General features: G+C 36.5%; 1 long non-coding RNA gene across 1 annotated transcript in view; it reads left to right on the forward strand.

Annotated features, from left to right (window-relative positions):
* The window catches only part of LOC143380937 (uncharacterized), a 63,302-nt gene extending 42,330 nt beyond the window's left edge, over window positions 1-20,972 (forward strand). Inside the window, exons 3-4 of the long non-coding RNA XR_013088761.1 lie at window positions 11,222-11,315; window positions 20,653-20,972. This is a non-coding gene — a long non-coding RNA (uncharacterized LOC143380937). The remainder of the gene's footprint in view (window positions 1-11,221; window positions 11,316-20,652) is intronic.
* The last annotated feature ends 325 nt before the right edge of the window (window positions 20,973-21,297 follow it).

The following is a 21,297-nucleotide window of genomic DNA, read 5'->3' on the forward strand; positions in this document are numbered from 1 at the left end:
AACTCTAATTTTTGAATTAAAAACTGGTGTTATAGTTTCCAAGAAAATGTTTTATTAAAAAATGGTAATAAGTATTATGTATTTATGTTCACAGTTCTGCAGGGTGTCAGAGGTGGTGATTATAATAGTTAAGAACTTGAATTTCAGGGAGTCAGAGATGAGGCTGTGTCCAATGTGGTGTTTTTGGTGTTGTTCATGTCTATTTTCTGATTTTCACAGGCTGGACTGGAAAATTGTGATAATGAAATATTCAGTATTTTGCTGTGCTGGGGGAGCCCGACAGCTCAGGTGTCTTGCCCTGGCTCTGCCAGGTCCCCAAAGGTGCCTAGTCTCTCAGAGGGGCTGGCCTCTGTGCACTTGTGTGCTGTGCTGCACGGTTGCCTCTCCAGGATAAGCCAGCTGGGCGTCTGGTACCCCTGTGGAGCCACACGTTGGAACTGCAGGGGTTTGTGGAGAGGGGTTCGGTCCAGTCCCGGAGGACGGCTTCCAGCCCCCATCAGGAGAGCTCAGAAGGTGCCCCTGACCCCATGGACCACCCCTCCTCCTCCCGCTAAGGCTCTGACCGCCCCAGCCCCAGCTCCAGGTTCTTGGCCTGTGTCTCTGTGCTCTGAAGGGGCGTTAATATGAAGTATTTGTCTTGTGTCTGGTAGCTAATGATGAAGCAGCAACTGTTTTCGTTTGGCATCTCGGTGGCTTTTCACAGCAATCGGTTTTAGCAAATAAGAACAGATTGGGAAAAGGTGAATGAGTTACCAATTTTGCATGGCAAGTGATGGAGGAGTTGGACTGGAAGATAGATCTATTGTAGTCCAAATCTCACGTTGCTGCTGCTAGGGTATATAGCATACCCAAAGTCGGTCAATTCCCTGGCATAGACATTTTCCTGACTATCCTTAGGAGTTCCCCACAGAAGAGCTAACAGTATTCTAGAGGACAGCGACCTTACAGAGAGTCAGATTGGGGGTCCTTTATGAAATTTCAATGAAATTATTCAGTCATTGGGCCTGGATCCCATCACCCTTGAAACAAAGCAATTCTAGACAGAGAAGAGGGAAAGACCTACATGTACTAGAACCCCAGCTATAAGAAAACGTGAGACCTCAGGCCTCTCTCTCTACAAATTCAGAACAGAAGTGGAAGGAATCCCTCCCCTACCCCAATAGATTCTAGGTTTGCAAGGACAAAAGCAATGTTCAATCCCACCTGTGCTAAATACTTAGCATGACTTGAGACACATCTGATGCCATATGGCTTTGTGACAGGTGGAATGACCAAGCTAGTTTCTGCAGAGAGGTGTGCTGTGCCAGAACTGTGAATGAGGGACAGATTGTGCACGAAATGTCTCTTCCCTGCGGTTGCTTGCTCAGAGGTAAGGGATCCTTCACTAGAACTGAGGAAGTTTAAACCTCTCCCGTCCACAATTTCCTTTGTCTTCTGCTCACAGATTTCAGATAACTGAGTATAAATGTATTTAGCATATGGATATTTTTATTCCCTTTTTATTATGATCTTAGAGTTACAAAATAATAATACAGGTGGACTATACAAAGTTTATCTATTTTGCCTAATTTTAAAGATAAAACTTGGGCCAGTGCAGTGGGGCGCTCCTATAATACCAGTGACTCAGGAAGCTAAGACAGGAGGATCATAAATTTAAGGCCAGCCTCAATCAAACTGTCAGCCTGAGTAACTTGGTGAGACTCTGTCTCAAAACAAAAAATAAAAAAGGGGCAGGGGGGATGTAGCTCAGTGGTAAAGTGCCCCTTTGTTAAATCCCCAGTTTAAAAAAAGAAAAGAAAGAAAAGTTAAAACTTGGACTGTGAGAGGTGTAAATTAATTAATAGACCATTCCTTTGTAACTGATCAAGGCAAGAGATTTTTGGTTTCTGCATACTTTTGCACAGTTAAAACAATTTTTTTAAACCAAAACATTTTGAAGTTGAAATCAAATTAGTGTTACTGTTTTTTAAAAATTGAACACTAAAGATTCATTCTTATTGGGTGTGGTGGTGACTTCTTGTAATCCCAGCAACTCAGGAAGCTGAGGCAGGAGGATGGAAAGTTCAAAGCCAGCCTCAGCAACTTAGGGGGGGCCTAAGCAATTTAGAGAGACTCCCTTCCGCCATCCCCACCCCCCAACAAAAAGGCTGGGATGTAGTTCAGTGATTAAGCGCCCCTATATTCAATCTCAGATACAAAAAAAGAGAAAAATTGGATGTCTAAATTCAACACTGATCATACGTGATCATACATGTGTCTTCACATTGTTTGTACTATCTCTTCTGTGGACTTTTTAGGAAGTTGAATTTAGGAGCTTCAAGACAGGCCAGATTTTTCCTGACTTCATTCTTCCTTATTTTTCCCCACCTTCACACTCTCCATGCTTTCCCAAGACCAATGGAAAATGAAGAGATCCCAGTTGAGTTGTTCCTCACAGCTTTATTTATAATGTCTTGTATGAAATTTTCAAGGGTCACTGGATTAGAATGGAAATACAGAAATATATGCAAAACAATGGAGAAATATCTAGTAGCAGATCAATAACAGGATGATTTATTGTGTAGGTGTGTATAGGCTTTCTGATCTTATAGTGTTATCCAAATTTAACTGCAAATTTTCCTCTGATCTTTCTGGTAGTCATGGTGAAATGCAGATATCTGTTATGGGATTAACATTTTCCATGAGGAAAAATCATATTGTTAATGGAACATAAAGACTCTGGCATTCCTTTTATGCACTTTGTGTGAGTGATGAAGTATATAACCTTCCAATAACTTCAATAAAACAAATGCAGCTTCTTTCATTCAGTAGTTCTTCCATGGGAACAGAGAATTCTAAAACTAAGGAAAACCTCAGTGAATATAAGTTTTCAGAGAATCAAAATATATGTCTGATACTAACCATATGTGGATATTGCAATTTAATTAAATAAAATCAAAATGTATTTTCTAAGTCAGATAACAACACACATAGTTGTCATGAGTGTAACTAGAAGTTACCAAATTGGGCAGTGCTACTCTAGAGCATTTTCTGATGTTGCCACTTCATCTAGGGATAGAGCATAGAATATTTGGAAGAAGAAATTGAGTGCATTTTCAGGTTATTTCAGTAATTTTTTTCTCACCTTTAGGCTGTATTTATGGGGAGGTCCAGATCAGAGTTATGCTGTCTACAATCCTAATTCACATTTCAGACCTCTCTTCCTTCTGCCTTTGCATCTGCATTTGGTAAAGGTCACAGGGACCTAATTATAATCAAATGATGACTGTTCTCTAGTGCCTGCTGTCTCATCAACACTGCCCACTCTTTTGAGGTTTTCTATGACACCACACCAACATCTCAGTGCCTTTGTCTAGATTTTCTTTTTCAGGATGCTTTCTTCAGCCTCCTTCTCTTGAACATTATTTTTCCTAAATGGCTGTCCTGGTCTCCATAGAATGGGTTCCATCCTTTCTGTGGTTATAGCTGGGAAGCACCTGCTGGGAGCATTTTAGAATTTGTCTTTTATTCTGGCTCTCAGCTCTACCTATGGACCCTGATGTGCACCTTAGAGCTTGCTGTTTGTGTATAATTTGTCCTAAGGCATCTCAACGTAGCAGATCTAAGATGAAAGTAGTCATATTCCTTTATTCCCTGTAAGATGTTAACACTGCTTAGCAGTCATCCAAATGACTAAAAGCAGGATTCATTCTAGGCAAATGCTATACCACTGAGCTGCACCCCTAGCCCTAGGATTCATTGTAAACCATTACACGTCTCAGTTTTCCTGTTCATCTGGTCAGTTGTCCGTTCTTTCTTTTTTGTGGTAGCTTCTACTGAGCTACATGCCCAGCCTTTTCTATTTTTAATTTTGAGTCAGGGTCTTGCTAAGTTTCCCATGATGGACTGGAACTTAGATGCTCCTACCTCAACTTCCCAAGAAGCTGGGATTATAGGTGTACACTACTTATTTGGTATATTTTTAAAATTTCATACATTTAAATAATAATAATAATTTTATAGTTTTAAATAATTTGTTCACATTGAATAAGTTAAAAGCACTATATATATATATATATATATATATATATATATATATATATATTGTTTTTCTCCACTTTTTCCCCACAGTCGCCTTATTAGCTTTTTATATATCTTCCTTTTATGTTAACATCTTACAGGGAATAAAGGAATATGACTACTTTCATCTTAGATCTGCTACGTTGAGATGCCTTAGGACAAATTATACACAAACAGCAAGCTCTAAGGTGCACATCAGGGTCCATAGGTAGAGCTGAGAGCCAGAATAAAAGACAAATTCTAAAATGCTCCCAGCAGGTGCTTCCCAGCTATAACCACAGAAAGGATGGAACTGTACTTTGGGGCTTATGGTTTTAGAGATCTCAGTCCACAGACTGCTGGCTCAATCCCTCAGGGACTGAGGTAAGGCAGAACATCATGGCTGAAGAGTGTGGTGGATGAAAGAGGCTCAGGACATGGAACCAGGAAGCAGAGAGAGAAAGAGAGAGAGTGAGTGAGTGAGTGAGAGAGAGAGAGAGAGAGAGAGAGAAAGAATCTCCCCTTACCACAGACAAAATATAAACTCCAAAGGCACATCTTCAATGACCTACCTCCTCCCACCTGCCTAAAGTTACAAACCAGTTAACCTCAATCAGAGGATTAATGCACTGATTATGTTAATGTTCTCACAACCCAATCATTTTATTTCTAAGCTTTCTTGCATTGTATCACACATGAGCAAAACCATAACAATATAGTCCAGTTGTTATTTTATTTGTGACATTTAAATAAAAATTTAAAATGTTTTTTATTAAAAATTATAATTATAGAGAATAGTGGAATTCATTGTTACCTATTCATATATGCACATGATACAACAATATAATTTGGTCAGAATCATTCCGTAGTTAAATAAAATATTTAAGTGATTATTTTTCCTTGCGATTTCCTTTTTCCTGTGGTTTCTTTTTGTGTAAATACTTATTTCATAGGATATATTAAGTGTACTTTCTCAAAACTATATTTATATTTTTGCCTTATTACCCTGTTTTAAAGTTTCTAACATCAACTTTAGATTTTTTTTTTTTTTTTTCAGTTCTAGTTCTAGAGATTGAACTCAGGCGTGCTCTACCACTGAGCCACATCCCTATCCCTTTTTATTTTGAGACTGGGTCATGCTAAATTGTTGAGGCCTACAACTTGTGATCGACCTGCCTCAGCCTTCTGAGTAACTGGAAGTACAGGCTTGGGCCACTGCTCCCGGCTTTCATTTTTAGATTTAATCTCTTTCTTAGGCTAGTTCTCACAAACCGCTTTTAGTTTTATATTTAGCCTCACTCCTTATTTACTTTTGTTTATTTTAATTATAATCATTTATGATTTTATTCTTAACTTATCCTATTTTTTTTTCTAATTTCTCTTTAGAAGTATATAATTCATAATCTATTTTTAGTCTTTTAGTTTTAAAAATAAGTTAAAGGCAAGTATTTTGTAATACCTTTAGTTGTGGCCCTAAAATTGTCATGTAAAGTATCTTCATTACATTTAATGCCAGATAATTAGTAATTTAGATTTTGGTATTTATCTTTGGTCCAAATTTTTCTTATAGAACTATTTCTTTTTTTTTAATGAATTCATATGCTAGGTAAAATAGTCTATGTTTTTTCAATTTTAAAGCTCAAAATTGAGAATGTAGTATCTCAAAATGCCACTTTTAATACATTTCTGCTTTCTAGAATTTTTTTTTTTTTTTTTTTTTTTTTTTTTTTTTTTAAGATGTCAGGCCCAGCAGCACTGGGATTACATCCCAGTGACTTGGGAGGCCAAGGCATGAGGATTGCAAGTTTTTTTTTTTTTTTTTTAATATTTATTTATTTTTTTAGTTGTAGTTGGACACAATACCTCTATTTTGGTTATTTATTTTTACGTGGTGCTGAGGATCGACCCCAGGGCCCTGCACATGCAAGGCAAGCGCTCTACTGCTGAGCCACATCCCCAGCCCTATGCTTTCTAGAATTTATTAAAAATTTTTCTTAATGGCCAGATGTGATGGTGCATGCCCATGATCCCAGCTACTTGAGAAGCTGGAATAGGAGGCTGGCAAGTTTGAGACTAGCCTCAGCAAATTAGTGAGGCCCTTAGCAACTTAGTGAGATCCTGTCTTAAATGAAAAATGAAAAAGCCTGAGGATGTAGTTCAGTGGTAAAAATTTTTTTCTTTCTTAGTGATCAACACATGATCTAATGATGATAAATGAATGCTTTTGTTGTCATAGGACTTCCTTCCCATCCTGGACATGTTAATTATCCTGCTTTTACTCTAGTTTTCTTATATTTTATGTTGCAGATAATAATACCTATATTACATGTTTGTTGAGAATTATTAGGTTATACAAATTTACAGTATTAAATTTTATATTTGAATTTTAAGTGTCATTATCTCATCAAGTTTTGGTAATTTTCCTAGAATAAAAGAGTGAAATATTCTGTTTATAATACCATGTGATGGCTATATTTGCTAATTTTTATCTCCTTGTAAGTTGAAAGAAGTATCTTGCCTCAAGAGTTTGTTTTCTATAACCAAGGTTGCAATTGACTTTGTCTTTGGATATACAAAAACTTGACTTTTATCCTTGACTACTTTTTCTATTTATCACTGGGTGATAACTGTTTTCATACCATTAAGTTAAAGGCAAGACTAAGACTGCAATTTTCACTGTAAAATAAGTAAGGCCACTATTGCTTTCCTTTTAATTGCTTTTACCTGAGGTATTTTGCCCATTTCTTTGCTTTCTTTCATCTCTTTGTTTGAATTTATTTCTTAAACATTATATAACTGAATTTAAAAAAAATTTTTATGACAATATATCTCAGAGAAGAAATTTAACCATTCATATTTTCTGTTTCTATTTTGGTTTTGCTCTGCAACTTGGTTTTTCAATCCTTATATCTGAGTATAATTATAACATGCATTGTAATGTATACAATTAACATACTTAGTTTCTTTTTTCTGTTTTGTTCAGATTTCTTGCTCATTATTCTTTCTGCTAGTTTGGTAGTTTTCTGGTATTCAGTTCTCTTTGTTACTAACCCATAACCTCTTATTATACCCAGCTTATATTAGGATAAATTAATTGCTCTTCTCCTGATCCGTGGTGTACTGATTGCCATTTCTCTAGCCTGTCCTAGATGACTTTAGAAAGCTTTAATTTACCCACCCTATCCTAGACTCCAGCCCAACCCACACCCAACCTCCTTTATTTTTCTAATTTATCAGGATATTACTGGCTCTTTCCTTTCTGGTGGTCTCTTTTATTTCAAAAGTTGTTGACATTTCATGTTACATTGTGGATCGTGTGTGCACTCTGCATGTTGTTGTAACTATATTATTAATAGCAAGACCTTGTTTCCCATTTCTCCCCTCTTCACTTTGCCCCGGCTGGAGACTCGTTTGGTAGTTTGTTAACACTGCCTCAGCATTTTCCTTGCAGAGATTTATGGGTATTTTATTCCCCGAGGCCCTGCCCATTTGAACATGTCTGGTTTTGGACCTATCAAATGAAAGACAATTTGTGTGTATGTGTGTGTGTGTGTGTGTGTGTGTGTGTGTGTATAGCAAGGATTCCTGAAATTCTTCTCTCATAATCTCATTGTATTTTTGCTTCCTCCACAATAGAGGAGAAATCTGAAGCAAGAATCTTTCTTTCCTTTGTATGTCAGCTGTTCTTTCATTTGGAAGGTTCTAAGATTTTATCCTTGTCATTCACAATTATATTAATGTAGGCCTTTTTGGGGGGGGAACATGTCTTTGGGTTTATATTTTGTCTCTGGTGGGTAGACCTCTGTTTCTGCTTCCTGGATGTCATGAACTCATCAGGTTTCCACCACCACTCTTTCTCCAAGATGTTTTTCCTCACCCCAGGCTTAGATCTGTGAAGTTGGCTGACCATGGCCTGAAACCTCTGAAACCATGAGCCAAAATAAACTTTTCCTCCTCTAAGTTGTTGTCATGTCTTTTGGTCACAGTGATGAAAAGCTGACTAAAATACCATACTAAATTAATCATAGTTATTTTAAATTGTCTATATATAATTCCAACATCTGGGTCCTATCTGAGTCTGGTTCTGATTGCTTGTTCTTTGGAGTTTGTTTTATTTTTTAGCCTGTTGGCATGCTTTGTAGTTTGTTGTTCAGAGTGTGGCCTTATACTTGTTAAAGAATCTCTTGAGCTGGTGTGACTTTGTAGAAAGTAGAGGGCAAGTAAGTTTTTTCTTCTAATAAGCTAGAAAATGTTGTTATTTTAGATATTCAGGAAAGAAGGTTTGAATCTCTTATTTATCCATTCTCTTTCCCTCCTTCAATTGGGTGTTTTGATTTTGGTTTTCAAATTCAGTAGTCTAGGATTTTTTTTTTTTTTTTTGTACTGGAGATTGAACTCCGGAGGACTTGACCACTGAGCCATATCCCCAGCCCTATTTTGTATTTTATTTAGAGACAGGGTCTCCCTGAGTAGTATAGTGTTTAGCCATTGTTGAGGCTGGCTTTGAATTTGCCGTCCTCCAGCCTCAGCCTTCTGAGCTGCTGGGATTATAGGCATGTGCCCCTGTCCCTGGCAAGGTTTTAATATATGAGAATTCTTTCCTATTTTTGCAGGCTCCTTGTAATTGAAGTCCATTCTCATTTTAAGCAAATTTCCACTCAAATATATAAGTACAATTTTGAATTAAAAGCAAAAAAAAAAAAAAAAAAAAAAGGAAAGAGGATGTGGCTCAGGAGAGGGAGAGAAATTAGCCAAACATTAAACCTTTTCCAAGAACAATGGGCCCTGAAGGAAAGAGGTGATACTGAAGCCTGGACCCTAAACTTTGAACTTCCGCAATTACCAATTAGTCCTGAACAGAGCACAGTAGATAGTGAGAAACTCTGGGAAACAATGAATCCCACGGGAAGAAAAAATGCAATGAGTAGGATTTGAGTTTTCATCTCTCAGGATCTGAGTTCCTATCTCCTCATTGTTAGAGTTTCAAACATTTTACAACTGCCTTCCTGAGTTAAAATTTCAACCTGGACTACTGTTGTAGGGACAGACTAGGTAAGGCACCGAAGTTGGCAGGAAACAGTTTTATTTGGCTGCAGCCAGGTTCAGAGAGCACAGCTTCTGCTGTAATCAATCAATCTCCTGAACCCCGAGTTCAGGTAGTTTCAGAGTTTTATATCCAGCATATAAAGGGAGGGGATCAGAAGTTCACAGTCTGCAGAAGTTTACATAAAAGCAGCTTTTTCCTCTTACTGTTTTGGGCAAGTTAACACTTCAAGGACAACATCTGAGAATCGGAGAGCTTCTTCTCCCCTCCCCTCTCATTCATCCCCCTGCCAGCTGTTACCATGGAGCCCAATTGGTATCTTCTCTTATCTTAAAAATGTAGACATCTCTGTGAAGCCCAGCTCAATGCTCATTTGTTTTTCACAAATGAGCTCAAGGCTCATTTGTGAAAAACTAGTAAGGGGGTGTCCAGCACCTGGAGTGCTGGTATCTTCCTGGCCAGTGGCCAAGTAAAACAGGGCAACAGGAAAATAGGGAGTTTATCTACATTGAACTCTCCTGCAGAGCGTTTTTTGCTGACAGTCCCCAAATCAGCCATGGTGAAGATTTCTGGAGAAGCCCAGGTAAGACTTTTCTGTGGAGAAAGGGGATTCCACTACACTACTAGTTCCTTGACTATCCAATCAGCATGTCTGCAGTTTCCAATGATTAAACCCACCCTCATTGTAAACTTTAAAACTCATACCCCTTTTGTGACTGAAGGCCATTTTTCTACTCAGAAAAAGAGCCCTTACAATGCCTGATTGATTGATTCCACTGTGGAATATAGGAAAGTTTACTGTTCCATTTGAGGTCTGCTTCCATCCCAGTTATTTGTGTTTTCATAATGGTGTTGAAACCATGTTGGTTATTTTTGCAGTCCCTCCTGATGAATAATACACTGAATAGCCAAAAATTCCCAGAAAGTGAGACAATTGAGGAGCCTCAGATTTTTTTTTTTTCATGAATCAAAGATTAGTATATGGATAGGGTACTTTTTTTTTTTTTTTTTTTTGGTACCAATGATTGAACCCAGGGGCACTTAACTATTGGTCACATCTCTAGTCCTTTTTTAATATATTTTATTTGGAGACAGGGTCTTGCTGAATTGTTTTGGACCTTGCTAAATAGCTGAGGCTGGCTTTGATTCTGCAATCCTCCAACCTGAGCCTCCCAAACAGCTGGGATTAAAGTATCCATTAGTATATGGATAGGTACTTCTATTATTTGTTCTCCCACAACATTAAAATGCCAAAATATTTCCAGATTAGGTGTGTTATGTGTGACATTTTCTCTTCAGGTGTCAATAGTGAACACAACAAGGTTTTGTGCTTCAAACATTGCTTGTTGTCCATTTCAGCTCATCGTAGAAATTAAAAATAATTTTTTGTAGTTGTAGATGGACAGAAAGCCTTTATTTTATTTGTTTATTTTTGTGTGGTGCTAAGGATCAAACCCAGTGCTTCACACATGCTAGGCAAGTGCTCTGTCACTGAGCTACAGCCCCAGCCCCACAAATATACTTTTAAAGGGACCAGAGTCATTCACGGTTGTAGCTGTAGGCTTCTTCCAAGAGGAGTGGGAGCACCTGGACCCTGCTCAAAGGACCTTTTTTAGGGCCGTGATTCTGGAGAACTACAGCCACTTCATCTCAGAGGGTAAGGATTGTGTTTTATGTAATTCCAAATAAAATTTCTTTTTAAAGTATCTGGTACACATCATCCTTTATAGAGATTATTGATTTGGGGGAGTGGGTTACCAGGGATTAAACCCAAGGGGTGTTTTACACTGAGTTACATCCAAATCCTTTTTATTTTTGAGTCAGGGTCTTGCTTAGTTGCTGAGGGTGGCTTTGAACTTGGAATCCTCTTGCCTCAGCCTCCTGAGCCACTGGGATTACAGGCATGTGCCACTATGCCTAGCTAGATTAATGATTTTTAGATTGAAACATAGGATCCAAAGCTAACCAGTGGGCTGAAGGTCTTTTCCCTTTTGATCTAGAAATAACATTTCCCCCCACTTCCAGTGAAAAGTTTAAATGGCCCTATTGTTATATAGATCCTGGAGCTGTACTTTTTTCCTTCAAGAACCTGGAAATCCACAAACCTGGCCCAAGTCTTGTGTTTTTTCTTATTTGTAGGGTATTGTGTCACCAAGACAGAGGCAATCTGCATGTTGGAGCAAGGAAAGGAGCCGAGGACATTAGAAGAATTTCTCAAGCCAGAGCCATCCAGGTATTCTGGTCCCTTCAGGTGTTGACTCTTGAGTTTTTAGAAATTTGGAAATCTTCCTTCCTTCCTTCTTTCCTTTCTTCTTTTGTGGTACTGGGACTTGAACCCTCAGCCTAGAACATATTAGGCAAACACTACATATTTCCAACCCTTTATTTATTTATTCATTTATTTTTATTATTTTGAGATAGGATCTTCCTAAATTGCTTGGGCTGGCCTCCAACGTGCAATCCTGCTGTTTATCCTAAGTAGTAAGGATTACAGGTGTTTGCCACCATACCTGGCAAGATTTTGGTTTTTAGAGCACCACTTTCAAAGTGGCTGAGAATAACTGGCCTGTTGGACCTTTAGATACACATTGCATACAGATAATGTTCTCAGACTTTGGGTTTTCCTTTACAAATACCAGTTCTTTTCTTTTTTTTTTTTTTTTTTTTTTTTTTTGTACTAGGGGTTGAACTCAAGGGCATTTGGCCACTGCCACATCCCCCGCCCAGGGTTTCACCGAGTTGCTTAGTGCCTAGCTTTTGCTGAGGCTGGCTTTGAACTCACAACTCCTGCCTTACCTCCCAAGTCGCTGGGATTATAGGCATGCTCCACTGCACCCGGCTCCAATTATTTTTATATATATACATTTTTTTAGTTGTAGATGGACACAATATCTTTATTAATATTTGTTTATTTTTGGTGCGGGGTGAGGATCAAACCCAGTGCCTCACACATATCACTGTGCCACAACCCCAACCCCCAAATCTAATTCATTTTAGAGCATTTTCTTATTCATTTCCTCCCTATTAGTCATCTTTTAATTATATATCATTTTAGTTGTGTATCATTTATTCATTCAACAAGTTTTAAAATTATTTATTAATTTATGTGCCAGTTATGTCTGTGAACTGAGGCTAGACATGACAGTATAAAAAGCTGTTATGGAATGTATGTTTTTGTTTTGGAGAAGAGTGATATTTTATTTGTTTATTTAGTTTTTAAAATATTTATTTTCTAGTTAAAGGTAGACACAATATCTTTATTGTATTTTATGTGGTGCTGAGGATTGAACCCAGTGCCTCATGCATGCTAGGCAAGCTCTCTACCTCTGAGCCACAACCCCAGCTGTTTTTTTTTTTGTGTGTGTGTAGTGTTGGGGATCGAACTCAGTGTCTCACGCATGCTAGGCAAGTGCTCTACCACTGAACCACAACCCCAGCCGTGAGGGTAATATTTTAGCAATTTTTTTTAGAAAAACCCTTTGAGGTGAAAATCAAAGCACATGTTTTTTTTTTTTTTTTCCCGTGCTGGGGCTTTGACTGCTGAGCTACATCTGCAGCCCCAAGAATGCATTTTTTTAAAAAATATTTTTTAGTTGTTGATAGATCTTTCTTTTTTATTTATTTATACATGGTGCTGATAATCAAACCCAGTGCCTCACACAAGCCAGGCAAGTGCACTACTGCTGAGCCCCAGCCCCATCCCCCAGAGAATTCATTTCTTTTTTAATGATGTGAAGACATATTTATTACTACAGTTCATTACATACTATGTGACAACAGGTATGGTCCTGGTAGTCTTTGTTAAGAGGAGACTCACACCTGCGTGATGTACATTTTGGTACCAGTGAAGGACAAATGATGATCAAATAATAGCTGTAACAATAGAAGCATATAAAGTAAAATCTATGTAATGAAAAAATACCTTACATTGAAAGCATATGATAATAATTATTTTTGAGATGAAATAACTTGGCAAACTTATAAACCTGGTTACTTGTGAAAACAATGGAATATTTGCACGTATCTTCTGAGTAAATGAAAAAAAGTGAACATTTGTTAGTCTACAAGTTGTTTGAAAAGATCATGGACAAAAATCTTGTTTGAAGAAAATAAACATTGAAGAGTAAAAACTTTAAAATCCACATTTTAAAATGATATTTGTTCCATAAAAAAAAGAAAACCAGGTTACACATAAATGTTAAGAATCTGCTACATGCCCCAATAGGAAAATGACACTTAACAAAAATTAATTTTCAATGGCACAGTGACCATAATTATTTAAAAATTACAGTAAAAATTAAGTCTACTGCAGGCTGGGGATATGGCTTAGTGGGTTATTTGCCTAGCATATGTGAGGCCCTGGGTTCAATACCTAGCACTGCCCTGCCACCCCCCACCCCAAAAAAAAAGCCTAGTGGGATACTGGAAAGGCATTCAGTTCACCTTTGAAACCAACACAGTTCACAATGGAAGGAGAAAAAACATTACCTGATTTTATTTCAAATTATAGCAACCACTAACTCAAATGCTATTACATTAACAAGTTATAAAATTATATCATTTTAATACATTTCTTGGGTTTTTTTTTTTTGTCATTTATTTATTGGTACTGAGAATTGAACCCAGAGGGGTTTAATCACTGAACCACATCCCCAACTCACTCTTTTTTCTTTTTTGGTATTGGGGGATTGAACCCATGGGTGCTTTACTACTGAGCCACATTCCCAGCCATTTTTTATTTATTTTTTATTTTGAGGCAGGCACCACACTAAGTTGTTGAGGCAAGCTTTGAACTTGCAATCCTAACTGCCTCAGCCTTCCCAGATGCTGAGATTACAGGCATGTGCCACTGAGCCCAACTCATATTCTGAAACTTTTGACAGAAATACCTACAGAATACCATACTTGACCTCATTTGTTATGAAAATAATTATTTAAAAATATTGTATAAAATTACCATTAAGAGCTGGGCACAGTGGTGCATGCCTACAATCCCAGCTATTCGGGAGGCTGAGGTTAGGTAGGAGGTTTGCAAGTTCAAGGCCAACCTGGGCAACTTTAGAAAGACTGTCTCAGAATAAAATTTCAAAAAAAGGCTGGAGATGTAACTGACTGATAGAGTGCTTTCTTAGAATGCAAAAGACCCTGGGTTCAATACTCAATACTGAAAAAAAAATTAAGGCTATGTATAAGGTATATATGAAGAATAAATTAATTAATTTTGTGTTTAGATTTGGATCCTATCCCCAAGATATCTAAATATGTATATATAAATATTCCCAAATCAGAAACACTTTTGGTCCCATTCATTTTGGATAAGAGATACTCAACTTATTTACAATTCAGCAGTTTCTGATTCACAGTGTTCTTCCAACTATCACCACTATCTAACTGCAGAATATTTTTACCATCCCCAAAAGAAGACCTGTACCCATTAAGCAGACTCCTTATTTTCCTCTCTTCCAGGCTCCTTGCCACCCCTGATGTACTTTCTTTTCCTATGAGTTTACCTATTTTGAACATTTCATATAAATTGATCATATTATATGTGGCTTTGTATCTGCCTTTTTTCACATAGCATAATGTTTGCAAGGTTTGCCTGTGCTATAACATATATTAGTACTTTATTCCTTTTTATGACTGAATAACATTTCATCGTGTGAGTATGTCACATTTTATGCATTCATTGATGGATATTTGGGTTGTTTCATTTTATTTATTTATTTATTGTTTGTATTTCTGCTGTCAATTTAAGAATCTGTTATCCAAGGACTTGAAGATTTACACATATATTTTCTTTTAAATGTTTTTAAATTTTATCTTTTTACTTGGGTCTTTGATAGAAAGGAAAATTTTATGGTTTGAGACTATTACAGGTTCTTTAGAGAACAACTCTGGTAGAAGAAAATGAAGATACAGAGGAGAATAAACTGTGCACCTGATCTTGTTTCCACAGCCTAAGTATATGCTTTCTTTGGATACTGGATTTCTATCCATAAGAACAAATATATATTTTAACTGAATTTTTTATGGAATATAAGTTGACATATCTTTATTTCCACTCTTGCTGTATATGAATAGGTATGGCCATTATTCCTAAATGAACTCCCCAATAAAGAACTCAAACAATGTATTTGGGAGTGGATCCTGGAGATTGAACTCAAGGGCACTTATGCACTGAACCACATCCCCAGCCCTTTAAAATTTTTTTTGATACAGGGTCTCACTAAATTGCTGAGGCTAGCCTTGAACTTGCAATTCTCATCCCTCAGCCAGGAAAGTCACTAGTATTACAGGCACGTGTCACCATATATAGTTCAAACGATGTATTTTAAAACTCAGTCAGTTAAATGGAATAATAATCAGTACAATAGTTAAATACAAAATTATTTAAAGAATGTTTGCTTTCTCCTATAAACTTGAACTTGCTCCAACTTCCTGTCAGGAGGAGATTCTGAAACTATGGCAAAAGTAGAGGTAATTGAAAACATACTCTTGCTCATAAAAAATAGATAATTCAGAGTTCAGGAAGCTCAAAGCAGCTGAATGTGTGGGGAAGCATTCTGAAAAGGGAGCTAGCAGAGAGAGAGAGCTTGAGAAATCTGAGTGCTACTCTACCCAAAGATGAGCTTCTTTAAGGCTTTGCAAAAAAGAGTGGGCTGCTGAAGGTACTATTACTGGGGAACTCTAAGACAAACACTTCCCCGAGCTCATACAGAGTTGAGAATCATCCATGTTTCTACCAAACAAGACCCCTCCTCCTTCAGATCCTAAAATCACAGTCTTTTCCCCGTTAGCATTTTTTTTTTTTTTACATCCCCCCATGAATATATTGGGAGTGGACAAGTTTTAGGCATGTTTTTAATGTTGTGTGAATCTGCTTGGGCTGCCTTAAAAAAAAAAAAAAAAAAAAAAAAAACGGACTTTGTGGCTTAAACAATAGACATTTATTTTCTCTCGGTTCTGAGAATAGAAGTTCATGACCAAGGTGCTGGCAAATTCTACTTCTGGTGAGGTCTTCTTGACTTGCAAACAGCTATCTTTCCTAGTATGTCATTGCATGGCCTTTCCTCAGTACATGCATTCAGATAGGGAGCTGGCTGGTGTCTCTTCTTTTAAAAATATGAATACCATCAGATCAGGGCCCCATCCTTATGGCCTAATTTTACCTTAATTCTTTCAGGGTTGCATCTCGAAATAAGCTTCAAAATAAGTATTTTGATGGTGATCAAGGGACACGAACATTCTGTCCTTATCAGATATTTGAAATGAAGCTTCTAGGTTCTGTATTACTTATTGTTTCCCACTCCCATGAAGCTTCTATTTCTCCATCTCTATGTGGGAGAATTATCCCATTAAGCAAGAAGAGAAATGTCCCTTGAACAATACTCCATTAATCCATTGTCTAAGAAGGTATTCTGTCTGCTACTCAGGGATTCTAGGAGAATGAGCTTAGATGTGATGGCTGCACAATTCCAACTCAGTGAATGAATGCAGTCATGTTCTATAGTTTCAGAGTAACATTCTATTGAAGAGAAAGGAAACTTGGAAGAGTGTAGGAACCATGCTCCATCTTCATAGGGTATTAGGACCCTCCCTCAGCATTAGTAGTTCCTAAGTTTATGGCTCAGAGCTCAGGATCACCAGCTCTGCTAGCACCTCTGATCATACTGGAAAGGAGAGATCAGGTTTCACTGCTGGGGGGAATCTAGGCAACTCATTTCTCATCTCGATGGTTCAAACTCTGTGTATGGTGGTAGGTGCTTAAGAGCACCTTCTTCAGTACCTACTGTGGAATTGTGTCAGAAATGCTTAAATTCATATTTTTCTAAACTGGACATAGTAGATAGTGGGTTCTCTGTGATAATGATGAAACAAATGAGGATTAGAGATTGGGCCTCACTGATATAGACAAGGAGAAAGATTGATTTTGCCTATCTATTTAAAATGGAAATATAAAAATGCATACCTATACCTGAATATGATTATTTTGTTTTTCTAAAGTTAATTTTATTTCACAAGTACTATATAACATATATTCCTAAATGAATTAACAAGTAAAGTCTCCTTTAATACACTGATTCCAATATTAGGACTTGTTACCCAGTAAATCAATATTATTAGATTAGTGCTCACTCTTCCTGATCATTTCCTATGTAAGTACAAATATCCCAGTATTGACAGTTCATTGGAATTTGAGTCATAAAAATTTCAAATCTACCTTAAAAATGAATACTTTCACATTGTATGTAAATTTTAAGATAATTTCAAAATATTTTATAAATATCTGATATCACAAAGGTTAAAATTCACATGCTTGGTGAATTATAAATTGAGTTTATTTCTGCTTGGTGTGGTACTAAGGAGAAAAATTATCATGGCAGTATCCTAAAAATAAATTGTCCTGTTATTTACCTGCTTTTTAGATTTCTAAGATGATTTATTAACTTTGGTTTTTATTTAATATCCAGTGTTGTAATTTAAAATTACATAAGAATTTCACCCAGGTGTTCATAAGGTTAGATATGATACCCAGGAACTGAGAAGAAATGTACTCTGATACATTGTTTCATTGTTTTATTGAAATTAAATGCTTATAAAAATATAAAGCCACATTAAAAATATGTGGGAGTTGTCTAAATTTATGTTGTATAAGAATACATCCTCTGGAGGCTGGGATTGTGGATCAGTGGTAGAATGCTTCACTGGGTTCGATTTTCAGCACTGCTTATAAATAAATAAAAAAACAAAGGTATTTTTTTTTAAAAAAGAATGCATCCTCTTTCATTCAGTTTCTAAAGGAAAATTGTTATGGAATTATTTCATTAAAATTTTTAGCTAAAGACGCTGAACAGACACTTCTCAGAAGAAGATATACAATCGATCCAAAAATATATGAAAAAATGTTCAACATCTCTAGCAATTAGAGAAATGCAAATCGAAACTACTCTAAGATTTTATTTCATTCCAGCCAGAATTTCAATTATTAAGAATACAAGTAATAATAAGTGTTGGCGAGGATGTGGTTTCCCCACTCTAACATTGCTGGTGGGACTGCAAATTGGTGCAACCAATCTGGAAAGCAATATGGAGATTCCTTGGAAAACTTGGAATGGAACCACCATTTGACCCAGCTATCCCACTCTCCAATTTATACCCAAAGGACTTAAAAACAGCATACTACAGTGACACAGACACATCAGTATTTATAGCAGCACAATTCACAATAGCTAAATTGTGGAAATCAACATAGATGGCCTTCAGTAGATGAATGGATAAAGAAACTGTGGTGTATATATACACAATAGAATATTACTAAGAATTAAAAGAGAATAAAATCATGGAATTAACAGGTAAATAGATGGAGTTAGAATATCATGCTAAGTGAAGTAAGCCAATCCCAAAAACCAAAGGCTGAATGTTTTTTCTGATAAGTGGATGCTGATCTATAATGGGGGTTGTGGGGAGCATGGGAGGAATGGAGAAACTTTGGTTAGGGCAAAGGGGAGGGAGGGGACATGGGGGTAGGAAAGAAGGTGGAATGAGATGGAAATCATTACCCTAAGTACATGTATGAAGACACCAATGGTGTGACTCTACTTTGTATACAACCAGAAAAATGAAAAATTGTGCTCCATTTATGTACTATGGACTGAAATGCATTCTACTGTCATGTATAACAAATTAGAATAAATAAATAAATAAAAAATTTTAGCTAGGCATGGTGTTGCACATCTGTAATCCCAGCTACTTAGGGAGCTGAGGCAGGAAGATCATAAATTAGAGGCCAGCCTTGGCAATTTAGTAAGTTCCTGTCTCAAAAATAATTGAAAGGGCTGGGAATGTATGAATATGTGTATAGTATTTAAAAAGAGATCATATCTTACATGTTCTTATGTAATTACATTTTAAATATTATGATAGCAATGAATTCTTATTCAATGTCCCTATTTTATCTTAATGGTGTCCTTAATGGCCAAATAATTTTCCACTTTTCAAAATTGCTTTTCAGTTTACCCATGTCCTAGCTTTGGATATTTAGATAGCCTCTATTTTTTCTCGGTAAGTAGACTTATTCCATTGAGTAAATAAGATAATTTTGACCAACTTATGCACTGAAGGAAATTGCCAGATTTGAACAAATATTTCCAAAAATCTTCCTAACTGCATCAAATAACTAATAAGTCAGTCATTGTTGGGATGTGATACAGAAAGAGCAGAAATTCCAGTATTTCAACACATGTGAGGTTGCTTTTACTGTGATGTCAGAGACACCCAGTAGAGATCCTCTTCAGAGAAGCAGTAGGTTGTGGTTTGCTTCTAAGAGTGTGTAGGGATGATGGGACAAAAAAGATGCATTTGTGGCCCATGGGTCAGATGGGCCACGATAAAACATCACTGTCTTGACTGGGCCTGAAGTGGACTTTCACACATGTAGGATGAACCTGAAGCAAATGGTTATTTTTATCTTAAGCACTTGATATTAGCTATCACAAGTTCTTTTTCTCTATCTACTCTGTCCACAATACTGGCATTTTCCCATGAGGTTATAAAAATAGGGTGACAGTTCTTTCTTGCTCACATCCAGAGGGAGAGATTAACTTCCTTTGAATTTTCCAAGAGGAAGAAGTGCCTTCCTACCAGTCTCCAGCGTCTTTCCTGAAGAATCAACTGACTAAAACAGAGAATTGGAATAGATTAAACAACCCAATGAGATGTACAGATTGTCCAACAGGAAAAAACAAATAAAAATGAACTCTATGCTATCTACAGGTGACACATTTTAGGTTCAAAGATACAAACAGAGTGAAAGTAAAAGTATGGAAAAGATATGCATATAGCCACCACATGCCTGTAATCCCACTAGTAGGGAGGCTGAGTCAGGAGGATTACAAGTTCAAGGCATACTATGCAGCAATTTAGAGAGCCTCTATTTTGAGACCCTGTCTCAAAATTAAAAATACAAAGGGCTAGGAATGTAGCTCAGTGGTAAATTTCCCCTGGGTATCACAAAATAAAATTAAAAAGAAATTAAAAAGTCCTGGGGATGAATCTTAGTGGTAAAGCACAATCCCTAGTATTTAAAAAAAAAAAAAGATATTCATACAGTAACCATATAAAGCTGAATTGGCTATGTATTATTTGACAAAGTAGACTTTAAAACACACAAAAATGTTACTAGAAATAGAGAGGTAAACAGCGATGTTTTACAGTGATAAAAGGGGTACTTTCATCAGGATATAACAAGTGTGTATACTGTGTGTGTATACTGTGTGTGTATATTGCAAAAATACATGAAGTGAAAACTGACAGAAATTGAAGGGAGAAAAAGAAAATTAATTATACTTGAAAATTTCAGTAATCCACTTTCAGTAGTGTATTGTTATGGATTGCATGTATGGGTTCACCTAAAATTCATATGTTGAAACTCTAATCCCCAGAGGGACATTTTCATTAGGAAATGAGGCCTCTGGAGGTAATGATTGTGAAACCATTTTGAGGTGATTAGTGTCTTTATTAGGAGAGACAAAAGAACTAATTTTTTGTCTGCTTTCTGCCTTGTGAGGAAGACAGAGCAAGATGATTATCTGCAAACCAAGAAGAATGTCCTCACCATAATCTGACCATGCAGGCCTCCTGATCTCAAACTTTCCACAAATGTGAGAAATAAATTTCTGTTGGGTATACCATCCAGTCTATGGTAATCTGTTTTAGTTACCCAAACTGACTAAGTTATGTATAGAATAATTATGCAGAAGATTAACAAGGGAAGAGAAAAACCATGAACAATAATGTAACCACTAGACCTAACAGAGTCATTTATAAAGAACACTCCACCTAATAAGGGAAGAATATCATTTTTTACAAATATAAATGAAACATTTTCCAGGGCAGACCATATACTAAACATAAAACAAACTTTGATTAATATAAAATAATTGAAATATAAAGTTTCTTCTCCACCAGAGAAATAATTTAAAATCAGTACCAAATTTGAGGAACTCACAAAAATACAGAGATTAAATAACACTCTTTAATAACCGGTAAGTGACAGAAGAAATAAAAAATAAATCTAGAACATAATTTGAGATGAATGAAATCACATAATATATTAAAATTTATGTGATTAAAGCTAAGGCAGTTCTTAAAGGGAATTTATAGGTATAATGTCTATATCTTAAAAATTCTCAAATTAGTCATCTAACATTCCACCT

Source organism: Callospermophilus lateralis, chromosome 15, assembly GCF_048772815.1.
Source record: "Callospermophilus lateralis isolate mCalLat2 chromosome 15, mCalLat2.hap1, whole genome shotgun sequence".
NCBI classification, from domain to species: domain Eukaryota; kingdom Metazoa; phylum Chordata; class Mammalia; order Rodentia; family Sciuridae; genus Callospermophilus; species Callospermophilus lateralis.